Source organism: Diuraphis noxia, unplaced genomic scaffold (genome assembly GCF_037042655.1).
Source record: "Diuraphis noxia isolate RWA-SAM2 unplaced genomic scaffold, SU_Dnox_SAM2 contig0006, whole genome shotgun sequence".
NCBI lineage: Eukaryota > Metazoa > Arthropoda > Insecta > Hemiptera > Aphididae > Diuraphis > Diuraphis noxia.
Genome location: NW_028301716.1, coordinates 5,471,066 through 5,487,387, shown reverse-complemented (window position 1 = coordinate 5,487,387; position 16,322 = coordinate 5,471,066).

The following is a 16,322-nucleotide window of genomic DNA, read 5'->3' as shown; positions in this document are numbered from 1 at the left end:
GTTAAGTTCACGTTATTTTACATCTAAAACACGTGTTTACAATAACTTGGGTGAATACAAAAAATAGAAAAAAAATTTGGTAAAAAATAGTGATAATTCCGCTAAATATCGTTTAAAGTCATTTGTATTGAACTAATCATACTTTTTATATTTTTATCGTTAAGTTCACACTATTTTACATCTAAAACACGTCTTTACAATACATTTGGGTGAATATAAAAGGTCGTAAAAAAATTTTGAAATACGGGTGATGAATCCGCTAAATATCGTCTTAAGTCATTTCTATTAAACTAATCATACTTTTTATATTTTTATCGTTAAGTTCACATATTTTTACATCTAAAACACGTCTTTACAATACATTTGGGTGAATATAAAAGGTCGTAAAAAAATTTTGAAATACGGGTGAGGAATCCGCTAAATATCGTCTTAAGTCATTTCTATTAAACTAATCATACTTTTTATATTTTTAACGTTAAGTTCACATTATTTTACATCTAAAACACGTGTTTACAATACATTTGGGTGAATACAAAAAATAGAAAAAAAATTTGGGAAAAAATTTGGTAAAAAATGGTGATAATTTTGCTAAATATCGATTAAAGTCATTTGTATTGAACTAATCATATTTTTTATATTTTTATCGTTAAGTTCACGTTATTTTACATTTAAAACACGTGTTTACAATACATTTGGGTGAATACAAAAAATAGAAAAAAAAATTGGTAAAAAATGGTGATAATTCCGCTAAATATCATTTAAAGTCATTTGTATTGAACTAATCATACTTTTTATATTTTTATCGTTAAGTTCACTTTATTTTACATTTAAAACACGTGTTTACAATACATTTGGGTGAATACAAAAAATAGAAAAAAAATTTGGGAAAAAATTTGGTAAAAAATGGTGATAATTCCGCTAAATATCGTTTAAAGTCATTTGTATTGAACTAATCATACTTTCTATATTTTTATCGTTAAGTTCACATAATTTTACATCTAAAACACGTCTTTACAATACATTTGGGTGTATATAAAAGGTCGTAAAAAAATTTTGAAATACGGGTGATGAATCCGCTATATATCGTCTTAAGTCATTTCTATTAAACTAATCATACTTTTTATATTTTTATCGTTAAGTTCACATATTTTTACATCTAAAACACGTGTTTACAATACATTTGGGTGAATACAAAAAATAGAAAAAAAATTTGGGAAAAAATTTGGTAAAAAATGGTGATAATTCCGCTAAATATCGTTTAAAGTCATTTGTATTGAACTAATCATACTTTTTATATTTTTATCGTTAAGTTCACACTATTTAACATCTAAAACACGTCTTTACAATACATTTGGGTGAATATAAAAGGTCGTAAAAAAATTTTGAAATACGGGTGATGAATCCGCTAAATATCGTCTTAAGTCATTTCTATTAAACTAATCATACTTTTTATATTTTTATCGTTAAGTTCACATATTTTTACATCTAAAACAGGTCTTTACAATACATTTGGGTGAATATAAAAGGTCGTAAAAAAATTTTGAAATACGGGTGAGGAATCCGCTAAATATCGTCTTAAGTCATTTCTATTAAACTAATCATACTTTTTATATTTTTAACGTTAAGTTCACATTATTTTACATCTAAAACACGTGTTTACAATACATTTGGGTGAATACAAAAAATAGAAAAAAAATTTGGGAAAAAATTTGGTAAAAAATGGTGATAATTTCGCTAAATATCGATTAAAGTCATTTGTATTGAACTAATCATACTTTTTATATTTTTATCGTTAAGTTCACACTATTTTACATCTAAAACACGTCTTTACAATACATTTGGGTGAATATAAAAGGTCGTAAAAAAATTTTGAAATACGGGTGATGAATCCGCTAAATATCGTCTTAAGTCATTTCTATTAAACTAATCATACTTTTTATATTTTTATCGTTAAGTTCACATATTTTTACATCTAAAACACGTCTTTACAATACATTTGGGTGAATATAAAAGGTCGTAAAAAAATTTTGAAATACGGGTGAGGAATCCGCTAAATATCGTCTTAAGTCATTTCTATTAAACTAATCATACTTTTTATATTTTTAACGTTAAGTTCACATTATTTTACATCTAAAACACGTGTTTACAATACATTTGGGTGAATACAAAAAATAGAAAAAAAATTTGGGAAAAAATTTGGTAAAAAATGGTGATAATTTTGCTAAATATCGATTAAAGTCATTTGTATTGAACTAATCATATTTTTTATATTTTTATCGTTAAGTTCACGTTATTTTACATTTAAAACACGTGTTTACAATACATTTGGGTGAATACAAAAAATAGAAAAAAAAATTGGTAAAAAATGGTGATAATTCCGCTAAATATCATTTAAAGTCATTTGTATTGAACTAATCATACTTTTTATATTTTTATCGTTAAGTTCACTTTATTTTACATCTAAAACACGTGTTTACAATACATTTGGGTGAATACAAAAAATAGAAAAAAAATTTGGTAAAAAATGGTGATAATTCCGCTAAATATCGTTTAAAGTCATTTGTATTGAACTAATCATACTTTTTATATTTTTATCGTTAAGTTCACTTTATTTTACATTTAAAACACGTATTTACAATACATTTGGGTGAATACAAAAAATAGAAAAAAAATTTGGGAAAAAATTGGGTAAAACATGGTGATAATTCCGCTAAATATCGTTTAAAGTAATTTGTATTGAACTAATCATACTTTTTATATTTTTATCGTTAAGTTCACATAATTTTACATCTAAAACACGTCTTTACAATACATTTGGGTGAATATAAAAGGTCGTAAAAAAATTTTGAAACACAGGTGATGAATCCGCTAAATATCGTCTTAAGTCATTTCTATTAAACTAATCATACTTTTTATATTTTTAACGTTAAGTTCACATTATTTTACATCTAAAAAACGTGTTTACAATACATTTGGGTGAATACAAAAAATAGAAAAAAAATTTGGGAAAAAATTTGGTAAAAAATGGTGATAATTCCGCTAAATATCGTTTAAAGTCATTTGTATTGAACTAATCATACTTTCTATATTTTTATCGTTAAGTTCACATAATTTTACATCTAAAACACGTCTTTACAATACATTTGGGTGTATATAAAAGGTCGTAAAAAAATTTTGAAATACGGGTGATGAATCCGCTATATATCGTCTTAAGTCATTTCTATTAAACTAATCATACTTTTTATATTTTTATCGTTAAGTTCACATATTTTTACATCTAAAACACGTGTTTACAATACATTTGGGTGAATACAAAAAATAGAAAAAAAATTTGGGAAAAAATTTGGTAAAAAATGGTGATAATTCCGCTAAATATCGTTTAAAGTCATTTGTATTGAACTAATCATACTTTTTATATTTTTATCGTTAAGTTCACACTATTTAACATCTAAAACACGTCTTTACAATACATTTGGGTGAATATAAAAGGTCGTAAAAAAATTTTGAAATACGGGTGATGAATCCGCTAAATATCGTCTTAAGTCATTTCTATTAAACTAATCATACTTTTTATATTTTTATCGTTAAGTTCACATATTTTTACATCTAAAACAGGTCTTTACAATACATTTGGGTGAATATAAAAGGTCGTAAAAAAATTTTGAAATACGGGTGAGGAATCCGCTAAATATCGTCTTAAGTCATTTCTATTAAACTAATCATACTTTTTATATTTTTAACGTTAAGTTCACATTATTTTACATCTAAAACACGTGTTTACAATACATTTGGGTGAATACAAAAAATAGAAAAAAAATTTGGGAAAAAATTTGGTAAAAAATGGTGATAATTTCGCTAAATATCGATTAAAGTCATTTGTATTGAACTAATCATATTTTTTATATTTTTATCGTTAAGTTCACGTTATTTTACATCTAAAACACGTGTTTACAATACATTTGGGTGAATACAAAAAATAGAAAAAAAATTTGGTAAAAAATGGTGATAATTCCGCTAAATATCGATTAAAGTCATTTGTATTGAACTAATCATACTTTTTATATTTTTATCGTTAAGTTCACATAATTTTACATCTAAAACACGTCTTTACAATACATTTGGGTGAATATAAAAGGTCGTAAAAAAATTTTGAAATACAGGTGATGAATACGCTAAATATCGTCTTAAGTCATTTCTATTAAACTAATCATACTTTTTATATTTTTAACGTTAAGTTCACATTATTTTACATCTAAAACACGTGTTTACAATACATTTGGGTGAATACAAAAAATAGAAAAAAAATTTGAGAAATAATTTGGTAAAAAATGGTGATAATTCCGCTAAATATCGTTTAAAGTCATTTCTATTAAACTAATCATACTTTTTATATTTTTAACGTTAAGTTCACACTATTTTACATCTAAAACACGTCTTTACAATACATTTGGGTGTATATAAAAGGTCGTAAAAAAATTTTGAAATACGGGTGATGAATCCGCTATATATCGTCTTAAGTCATTTCTATTAAACTAATCATACTTTTTATATTTTTATCGTTAAGTTCACATATTTTTACATCTAAAACACGTGTTTACAATACATTTGGGTGAATACAAAAAATAGAAAAAAAATTTGGGAAAAAATTTGGTAAAAAATGGTGATAATTCCGCTAAATATCGTTTAAAGTCATTTGTATTGAACTAATCATACTTTTTATATTTTTATCGTTAAGTTCACACTATTTAACATCTAAAACACGTCTTTACAATACATTTGGGTGAATATAAAAGGTCGTAAAAAAATTTTGAAACACAGGTGATGAATCCGCTAAATATCGTCTTAAGTCATTTCTATTAAACTAATCATACTTTTTATATTTTTATCGTTAAGTTCACATATTTTTACATCTAAAACAGGTCTTTACAATACATTTGGGTGAATATAAAAGGTCGTAAAAAAATTTTGAAATACGGGTGAGGAATCCGCTAAATATCGTCTTAAGTCATTTCTATTAAACTAATCATACTTTTTATATTTTTAACGTTAAGTTCACATTATTTTACATCTAAAACACGTGTTTACAATACATTTGGGTGAATACAAAAAATAGAAAAAAAATTTGGGAAAAAATTTGGTAAAAAATGGTGATAATTTCGCTAAATATCGATTAAAGTCATTTGTATTGAACTAATCATATTTTTTATATTTTTATCGTTAAGTTCACGTTATTTTACATCTAAAACACGTGTTTACAATACATTTGGGTGAATACAAAAAATAGAAAAAAAATTTGGTAAAAAATGGTGATAATTCCGCTAAATATCGATTAAAGTCATTTGTATTGAACTAATCATACTTTTTATATTTTTATCGTTAAGTTCACATAATTTTACATCTAAAACACGTCTTTACAATACATTTGGGTGAATATAAAAGGTCGTAAAAAAATTTTGAAATACAGGTGATGAATACGCTAAATATCGTCTTAAGTCATTTCTATTAAACTAATCATACTTTTTATATTTTTAACGTTAAGTTCACATTATTTTACATCTAAAACACGTGTTTACAATACATTTGGGTGAATACAAAAAATAGAAAAAAAATTTGAGAAATAATTTGGTAAAAAATGGTGATAATTCCGCTAAATATCGTTTAAAGTCATTTCTATTAAACTAATCATACTTTTTATATTTTTAACGTTAAGTTCACATTATTTTACATCTAAAACACGTGTTTACAATACATTTGGGTGAATACAAAAAATAGAAAAAAAATTTGGGAAAAAATTTGGTAAAAAATGGTGATAATTTCGCTAAATATCGATTAAAGTCATTTGTATTGAACTAATCATATTTTTTATATTTTTATCGTTAAGTTCACGTTATTTTACATCTAAAACACGTGTTTACAATAACTTGGGTGAATACAAAAAATAGAAAAAAAATTTGGTAAAAAATAGTGATAATTCCGCTAAATATCGTTTAAAGTCATTTGTATTGAACTAATCATACTTTTTATATTTTTATCGTTAAGTTCACACTATTTTACATCTAAAACACGTCTTTACAATACATTTGGGTGAATATAAAAGGTCGTAAAAAAATTTTGAAATACGGGTGATGAATCCGCTAAATATCGTCTTAAGTCATTTCTATTAAACTAATCATACTTTTTATATTTTTATCGTTAAGTTCACATATTTTTACATCTAAAACACGTCTTTACAATACATTTGGGTGAATATAAAAGGTCGTAAAAAAATTTTGAAATACGGGTGAGGAATCCGCTAAATATCGTCTTAAGTCATTTCTATTAAACTAATCATACTTTTTATATTTTTAACGTTAAGTTCACATTATTTTACATCTAAAACACGTGTTTACAATACATTTGGGTGAATACAAAAAATAGAAAAAAAATTTGGGAAAAAATTTGGTAAAAAATGGTGATAATTTTGCTAAATATCGATTAAAGTCATTTGTATTGAACTAATCATATTTTTTATATTTTTATCGTTAAGTTCACGTTATTTTACATTTAAAACACGTGTTTACAATACATTTGGGTGAATACAAAAAATAGAAAAAAAAATTGGTAAAAAATGGTGATAATTCCGCTAAATATCATTTAAAGTCATTTGTATTGAACTAATCATACTTTTTATATTTTTATCGTTAAGTTCACTTTATTTTACATTTAAAACACGTGTTTACAATACATTTGGGTGAATACAAAAAATAGAAAAAAAATTTGGGAAAAAATTTGGTAAAAAATGGTGATAATTCCGCTAAATATCGTTTAAAGTCATTTGTATTGAACTAATCATACTTTCTATATTTTTATCGTTAAGTTCACATAATTTTACATCTAAAACACGTCTTTACAATACATTTGGGTGTATATAAAAGGTCGTAAAAAAATTTTGAAATACGGGTGATGAATCCGCTATATATCGTCTTAAGTCATTTCTATTAAACTAATCATACTTTTTATATTTTTATCGTTAAGTTCACATATTTTTACATCTAAAACACGTGTTTACAATACATTTGGGTGAATACAAAAAATAGAAAAAAAATTTGGGAAAAAATTTGGTAAAAAATGGTGATAATTCCGCTAAATATCGTTTAAAGTCATTTGTATTGAACTAATCATACTTTTTATATTTTTATCGTTAAGTTCACACTATTTAACATCTAAAACACGTCTTTACAATACATTTGGGTGAATATAAAAGGTCGTAAAAAAATTTTGAAATACGGGTGATGAATCCGCTAAATATCGTCTTAAGTCATTTCTATTAAACTAATCATACTTTTTATATTTTTATCGTTAAGTTCACATATTTTTACATCTAAAACAGGTCTTTACAATACATTTGGGTGAATATAAAAGGTCGTAAAAAAATTTTGAAATACGGGTGAGGAATCCGCTAAATATCGTCTTAAGTCATTTCTATTAAACTAATCATACTTTTTATATTTTTAACGTTAAGTTCACATTATTTTACATCTAAAACACGTGTTTACAATACATTTGGGTGAATACAAAAAATAGAAAAAAAATTTGGGAAAAAATTTGGTAAAAAATGGTGATAATTTCGCTAAATATCGATTAAAGTCATTTGTATTGAACTAATCATACTTTTTATATTTTTATCGTTAAGTTCACACTATTTTACATCTAAAACACGTCTTTACAATACATTTGGGTGAATATAAAAGGTCGTAAAAAAATTTTGAAATACGGGTGATGAATCCGCTAAATATCGTCTTAAGTCATTTCTATTAAACTAATCATACTTTTTATATTTTTATCGTTAAGTTCACATATTTTTACATCTAAAACACGTCTTTACAATACATTTGGGTGAATATAAAAGGTCGTAAAAAAATTTTGAAATACGGGTGAGGAATCCGCTAAATATCGTCTTAAGTCATTTCTATTAAACTAATCATACTTTTTATATTTTTAACGTTAAGTTCACATTATTTTACATCTAAAACACGTGTTTACAATACATTTGGGTGAATACAAAAAATAGAAAAAAAATTTGGGAAAAAATTTGGTAAAAAATGGTGATAATTTTGCTAAATATCGATTAAAGTCATTTGTATTGAACTAATCATATTTTTTATATTTTTATCGTTAAGTTCACACTATTTAACATCTAAAACACGTCTTTACAATACATTTGGGTGAATATAAAAGGTCGTAAAAAAATTTTGAAATACGGGTGATGAATCCGCTAAATATCGTCTTAAGTCATTTCTATTAAACTAATCATACTTTTTATATTTTTATCGTTAAGTTCACATATTTTTACATCTAAAACAGGTCTTTACAATACATTTGGGTGAATATAAAAGGTCGTAAAAAAATTTTGAAATACGGGTGAGGAATCCGCTAAATATCGTCTTAAGTCATTTCTATTAAACTAATCATACTTTTTATATTTTTAACGTTAAGTTCACATTATTTTACATCTAAAACACGTGTTTACAATACATTTGGGTGAATACAAAAAATAGAAAAAAAATTTGGGAAAAAATTTGGTAAAAAATGGTGATAATTTCGCTAAATATCGATTAAAGTCATTTGTATTGAACTAATCATATTTTTTATATTTTTATCGTTAAGTTCACGTTATTTTACATCTAAAACACGTGTTTACAATACATTTGGGTGAATACAAAAAATAGAAAAAAAATTTGGTAAAAAATGGTGATAATTCCGCTAAATATCGATTAAAGTCATTTGTATTGAACTAATCATACTTTTTATATTTTTATCGTTAAGTTCACATAATTTTACATCTAAAACACGTCTTTACAATACATTTGGGTGAATATAAAAGGTCGTAAAAAAATTTTGAAATACAGGTGATGAATACGCTAAATATCGTCTTAAGTCATTTCTATTAAACTAATCATACTTTTTATATTTTTAACGTTAAGTTCACATTATTTTACATCTAAAACACGTGTTTACAATACATTTGGGTGAATACAAAAAATAGAAAAAAAATTTGAGAAATAATTTGGTAAAAAATGGTGATAATTCCGCTAAATATCGTTTAAAGTCATTTCTATTAAACTAATCATACTTTTTATATTTTTAACGTTAAGTTCACATTATTTTACATCTAAAACACGTGTTTACAATACATTTGGGTGAATACAAAAAATAGAAAAAAAATTTGGGAAAAAATTTGGTAAAAAATGGTGATAATTTCGCTAAATATCGATTAAAGTCATTTGTATTGAACTAATCATATTTTTTATATTTTTATCGTTAAGTTCACGTTATTTTACATCTAAAACACGTGTTTACAATAACTTGGGTGAATACAAAAAATAGAAAAAAAATTTGGTAAAAAATAGTGATAATTCCGCTAAATATCGTTTAAAGTCATTTGTATTGAACTAATCATACTTTTTATATTTTTATCGTTAAGTTCACACTATTTTACATCTAAAACACGTCTTTACAATACATTTGGGTGAATATAAAAGGTCGTAAAAAAATTTTGAAATACGGGTGATGAATCCGCTAAATATCGTCTTAAGTCATTTCTATTAAACTAATCATACTTTTTATATTTTTATCGTTAAGTTCACATATTTTTACATCTAAAACACGTCTTTACAATACATTTGGGTGAATATAAAAGGTCGTAAAAAAATTTTGAAATACGGGTGAGGAATCCGCTAAATATCGTCTTAAGTCATTTCTATTAAACTAATCATACTTTTTATATTTTTAACGTTAAGTTCACATTATTTTACATCTAAAACACGTGTTTACAATACATTTGGGTGAATACAAAAAATAGAAAAAAAATTTGGGAAAAAATTTGGTAAAAAATGGTGATAATTTTGCTAAATATCGATTAAAGTCATTTGTATTGAACTAATCATATTTTTTATATTTTTATCGTTAAGTTCACGTTATTTTACATTTAAAACACGTGTTTACAATACATTTGGGTGAATACAAAAAATAGAAAAAAAAATTGGTAAAAAATGGTGATAATTCCGCTAAATATCATTTAAAGTCATTTGTATTGAACTAATCATACTTTTTATATTTTTATCGTTAAGTTCACTTTATTTTACATTTAAAACACGTGTTTACAATACATTTGGGTGAATACAAAAAATAGAAAAAAAATTTGGGAAAAAATTTGGTAAAAAATGGTGATAATTCCGCTAAATATCGTTTAAAGTCATTTGTATTGAACTAATCATACTTTCTATATTTTTATCGTTAAGTTCACATAATTTTACATCTAAAACACGTCTTTACAATACATTTGGGTGTATATAAAAGGTCGTAAAAAAATTTTGAAATACGGGTGATGAATCCGCTATATATCGTCTTAAGTCATTTCTATTAAACTAATCATACTTTTTATATTTTTATCGTTAAGTTCACATATTTTTACATCTAAAACACGTGTTTACAATACATTTGGGTGAATACAAAAAATAGAAAAAAAATTTGGGAAAAAATTTGGTAAAAAATGGTGATAATTCCGCTAAATATCGTTTAAAGTCATTTGTATTGAACTAATCATACTTTTTATATTTTTATCGTTAAGTTCACACTATTTAACATCTAAAACACGTCTTTACAATACATTTGGGTGAATATAAAAGGTCGTAAAAAAATTTTGAAATACGGGTGATGAATCCGCTAAATATCGTCTTAAGTCATTTCTATTAAACTAATCATACTTTTTATATTTTTATCGTTAAGTTCACATATTTTTACATCTAAAACAGGTCTTTACAATACATTTGGGTGAATATAAAAGGTCGTAAAAAAATTTTGAAATACGGGTGAGGAATCCGCTAAATATCGTCTTAAGTCATTTCTATTAAACTAATCATACTTTTTATATTTTTAACGTTAAGTTCACATTATTTTACATCTAAAACACGTGTTTACAATACATTTGGGTGAATACAAAAAATAGAAAAAAAATTTGGGAAAAAATTTGGTAAAAAATGGTGATAATTTCGCTAAATATCGATTAAAGTCATTTGTATTGAACTAATCATACTTTTTATATTTTTATCGTTAAGTTCACACTATTTTACATCTAAAACACGTCTTTACAATACATTTGGGTGAATATAAAAGGTCGTAAAAAAATTTTGAAATACGGGTGATGAATCCGCTAAATATCGTCTTAAGTCATTTCTATTAAACTAATCATACTTTTTATATTTTTATCGTTAAGTTCACATATTTTTACATCTAAAACACGTCTTTACAATACATTTGGGTGAATATAAAAGGTCGTAAAAAAATTTTGAAATACGGGTGAGGAATCCGCTAAATATCGTCTTAAGTCATTTCTATTAAACTAATCATACTTTTTATATTTTTAACGTTAAGTTCACATTATTTTACATCTAAAACACGTGTTTACAATACATTTGGGTGAATACAAAAAATAGAAAAAAAATTTGGGAAAAAATTTGGTAAAAAATGGTGATAATTTTGCTAAATATCGATTAAAGTCATTTGTATTGAACTAATCATATTTTTTATATTTTTATCGTTAAGTTCACGTTATTTTACATTTAAAACACGTGTTTACAATACATTTGGGTGAATACAAAAAATAGAAAAAAAAATTGGTAAAAAATGGTGATAATTCCGCTAAATATCATTTAAAGTCATTTGTATTGAACTAATCATACTTTTTATATTTTTATCGTTAAGTTCACTTTATTTTACATCTAAAACACGTGTTTACAATACATTTGGGTGAATACAAAAAATAGAAAAAAAATTTGGTAAAAAATGGTGATAATTCCGCTAAATATCGTTTAAAGTCATTTGTATTGAACTAATCATACTTTTTATATTTTTATCGTTAAGTTCACTTTATTTTACATTTAAAACACGTATTTACAATACATTTGGGTGAATACAAAAAATAGAAAAAAAATTTGGGAAAAAATTGGGTAAAACATGGTGATAATTCCGCTAAATATCGTTTAAAGTAATTTGTATTGAACTAATCATACTTTTTATATTTTTATCGTTAAGTTCACATAATTTTACATCTAAAACACGTCTTTACAATACATTTGGGTGAATATAAAAGGTCGTAAAAAAATTTTGAAACACAGGTGATGAATCCGCTAAATATCGTCTTAAGTCATTTCTATTAAACTAATCATACTTTTTATATTTTTAACGTTAAGTTCACATTATTTTACATCTAAAAAACGTGTTTACAATACATTTGGGTGAATACAAAAAATAGAAAAAAAATTTGGGAAAAAATTTGGTAAAAAATGGTGATAATTCCGCTAAATATCGTTTAAAGTCATTTGTATTGAACTAATCATACTTTCTATATTTTTATCGTTAAGTTCACATAATTTTACATCTAAAACACGTCTTTACAATACATTTGGGTGTATATAAAAGGTCGTAAAAAAATTTTGAAATACGGGTGATGAATCCGCTATATATCGTCTTAAGTCATTTCTATTAAACTAATCATACTTTTTATATTTTTATCGTTAAGTTCACATATTTTTACATCTAAAACACGTGTTTACAATACATTTGGGTGAATACAAAAAATAGAAAAAAAATTTGGGAAAAAATTTGGTAAAAAATGGTGATAATTCCGCTAAATATCGTTTAAAGTCATTTGTATTGAACTAATCATACTTTTTATATTTTTATCGTTAAGTTCACACTATTTAACATCTAAAACACGTCTTTACAATACATTTGGGTGAATATAAAAGGTCGTAAAAAAATTTTGAAATACGGGTGATGAATCCGCTAAATATCGTCTTAAGTCATTTCTATTAAACTAATCATACTTTTTATATTTTTATCGTTAAGTTCACATATTTTTACATCTAAAACAGGTCTTTACAATACATTTGGGTGAATATAAAAGGTCGTAAAAAAATTTTGAAATACGGGTGAGGAATCCGCTAAATATCGTCTTAAGTCATTTCTATTAAACTAATCATACTTTTTATATTTTTAACGTTAAGTTCACATTATTTTACATCTAAAACACGTGTTTACAATACATTTGGGTGAATACAAAAAATAGAAAAAAAATTTGGGAAAAAATTTGGTAAAAAATGGTGATAATTTCGCTAAATATCGATTAAAGTCATTTGTATTGAACTAATCATATTTTTTATATTTTTATCGTTAAGTTCACGTTATTTTACATCTAAAACACGTGTTTACAATACATTTGGGTGAATACAAAAAATAGAAAAAAAATTTGGTAAAAAATGGTGATAATTCCGCTAAATATCGATTAAAGTCATTTGTATTGAACTAATCATACTTTTTATATTTTTATCGTTAAGTTCACATAATTTTACATCTAAAACACGTCTTTACAATACATTTGGGTGAATATAAAAGGTCGTAAAAAAATTTTGAAATACAGGTGATGAATACGCTAAATATCGTCTTAAGTCATTTCTATTAAACTAATCATACTTTTTATATTTTTAACGTTAAGTTCACATTATTTTACATCTAAAACACGTGTTTACAATACATTTGGGTGAATACAAAAAATAGAAAAAAAATTTGAGAAATAATTTGGTAAAAAATGGTGATAATTCCGCTAAATATCGTTTAAAGTCATTTCTATTAAACTAATCATACTTTTTATATTTTTAACGTTAAGTTCACATTATTTTACATCTAAAACACGTGTTTACAATACATTTGGGTGAATACAAAAAATAGAAAAAAAATTTGGGAAAAAATTTGGTAAAAAATGGTGATAATTTCGCTAAATATCGATTAAAGTCATTTGTATTGAACTAATCATATTTTTTATATTTTTATCGTTAAGTTCACGTTATTTTACATCTAAAACACGTGTTTACAATAACTTGGGTGAATACAAAAAATAGAAAAAAAATTTGGTAAAAAATGGTGATAATTCCGCTAAATATCGTTTAAAGTCATTTGTATTGAACTAATCATACTTTTTATATTTTTATCGTTAAGTTCACACTATTTTACATCTAAAACACGTCTTTACAATACATTTGGGTGTATATAAAAGGTCGTAAAAAAATTTTGAAATACGGGTGATGAATCCGCTATATATCGTCTTAAGTCATTTCTATTAAACTAATCATACTTTTTATATTTTTATCGTTAAGTTCACATATTTTTACATCTAAAACACGTGTTTACAATACATTTGGGTGAATACAAAAAATAGAAAAAAAATTTGGGAAAAAATTTGGTAAAAAATGGTGATAATTCCGCTAAATATCGTTTAAAGTCATTTGTATTGAACTAATCATACTTTTTATATTTTTATCGTTAAGTTCACACTATTTAACATCTAAAACACGTCTTTACAATACATTTGGGTGAATATAAAAGGTCGTAAAAAAATTTTGAAATACGGGTGATGAATCCGCTAAATATCGTCTTAAGTCATTTCTATTAAACTAATCATACTTTTTATATTTTTATCGTTAAGTTCACATATTTTTACATCTAAAACACGTGTTTACAATACATTTGGGTGAATACAAAAAATAGAAAAAAAATTTGGGAAAAAATTTGGTAAAAAATGGTGATAATTCCGCTAAATATCGTTTAAAGTCATTTGTATTGAACTAATCATACTTTTTATATTTTTATCGTTAAGTTCACACTATTTAACATCTAAAACACGTCTTTACAATACATTTGGGTGAATATAAAAGGTCGTAAAAAAATTTTGAAATACGGGTGATGAATCCGCTAAATATCGTCTTAAGTCATTTCTATTAAACTAATCATACTTTTTATATTTTTATCGTTAAGTTCACATATTTTTACATCTAAAACAGGTCTTTACAATACATTTGGGTGAATATAAAAGGTCGTAAAAAAATTTTGAAATACGGGTGAGGAATCCGCTAAATATCGTCTTAAGTCATTTCTATTAAACTAATCATACTTTTTATATTTTTAACGTTAAGTTCACATTATTTTACATCTAAAACACGTGTTTACAATACATTTGGGTGAATACAAAAAATAGAAAAAAAATTTGGGAAAAAATTTGGTAAAAAATGGTGATAATTTCGCTAAATATCGATTAAAGTCATTTGTATTGAACTAATCATATTTTTTATATTTTTATCGTTAAGTTCACGTTATTTTACATCTAAAACACGTGTTTACAATACATTTGGGTGAATACAAAAAATAGAAAAAAAATTTGGTAAAAAATGGTGATAATTCCGCTAAATATCGATTAAAGTCATTTGTATTGAACTAATCATACTTTTTATATTTTTATCGTTAAGTTCACATAATTTTACATCTAAAACACGTCTTTACAATACATTTGGGTGAATATAAAAGGTCGTAAAAAAATTTTGAAATACAGGTGATGAATACGCTAAATATCGTCTTAAGTCATTTCTATTAAACTAATCATACTTTTTATATTTTTAACGTTAAGTTCACATTATTTTACATCTAAAACACGTGTTTACAATACATTTGGGTGAATACAAAAAATAGAAAAAAAATTTGAGAAATAATTTGGTAAAAAATGGTGATAATTCCGCTAAATATCGTTTAAAGTCATTTCTATTAAACTAATCATACTTTTTATATTTTTAACGTTAAGTTCACATTATTTTACATCTAAAACACGTGTTTACAATACATTTGGGTGAATACAAAAAATAGAAAAAAAATTTGGGAAAAAATTTGGTAAAAAATGGTGATAATTTCGCTAAATATCGATTAAAGTCATTTGTATTGAACTAATCATATTTTTTATATTTTTATCGTTAAGTTCACGTTATTTTACATCTAAAACACGTGTTTACAATAACTTGGGTGAATACAAAAAATAGAAAAAAAATTTGGTAAAAAATGGTGATAATTCCGCTAAATATCGTTTAAAGTCATTTGTATTGAACTAATCATACTTTTTATATTTTTATCGTTAAGTTCACACTATTTTACATCTAAAACACGTCTTTACAATACATTTGGGTGAATATAAAAGGTCGTAAAAAAATTTTGAAATACGGGTGATGAATCCGCTAAATATCGTCTTAAGTCATTTCTATTAAACTAATCATACTTTTTATATTTTTATCGTTAAGTTCACATATTTTTACATCTAAAACACGTCTTTACAATACATTTGGGTGAATATAAAAGGTCGTAAAAAAATTTTGAAATACGGGTGAGGAATCCGCTAAATATCGTCTTAAGTCATTTCTATTAAACTAATCATACTTTTTATATTTTTAACGTTAAGTTCACATTAT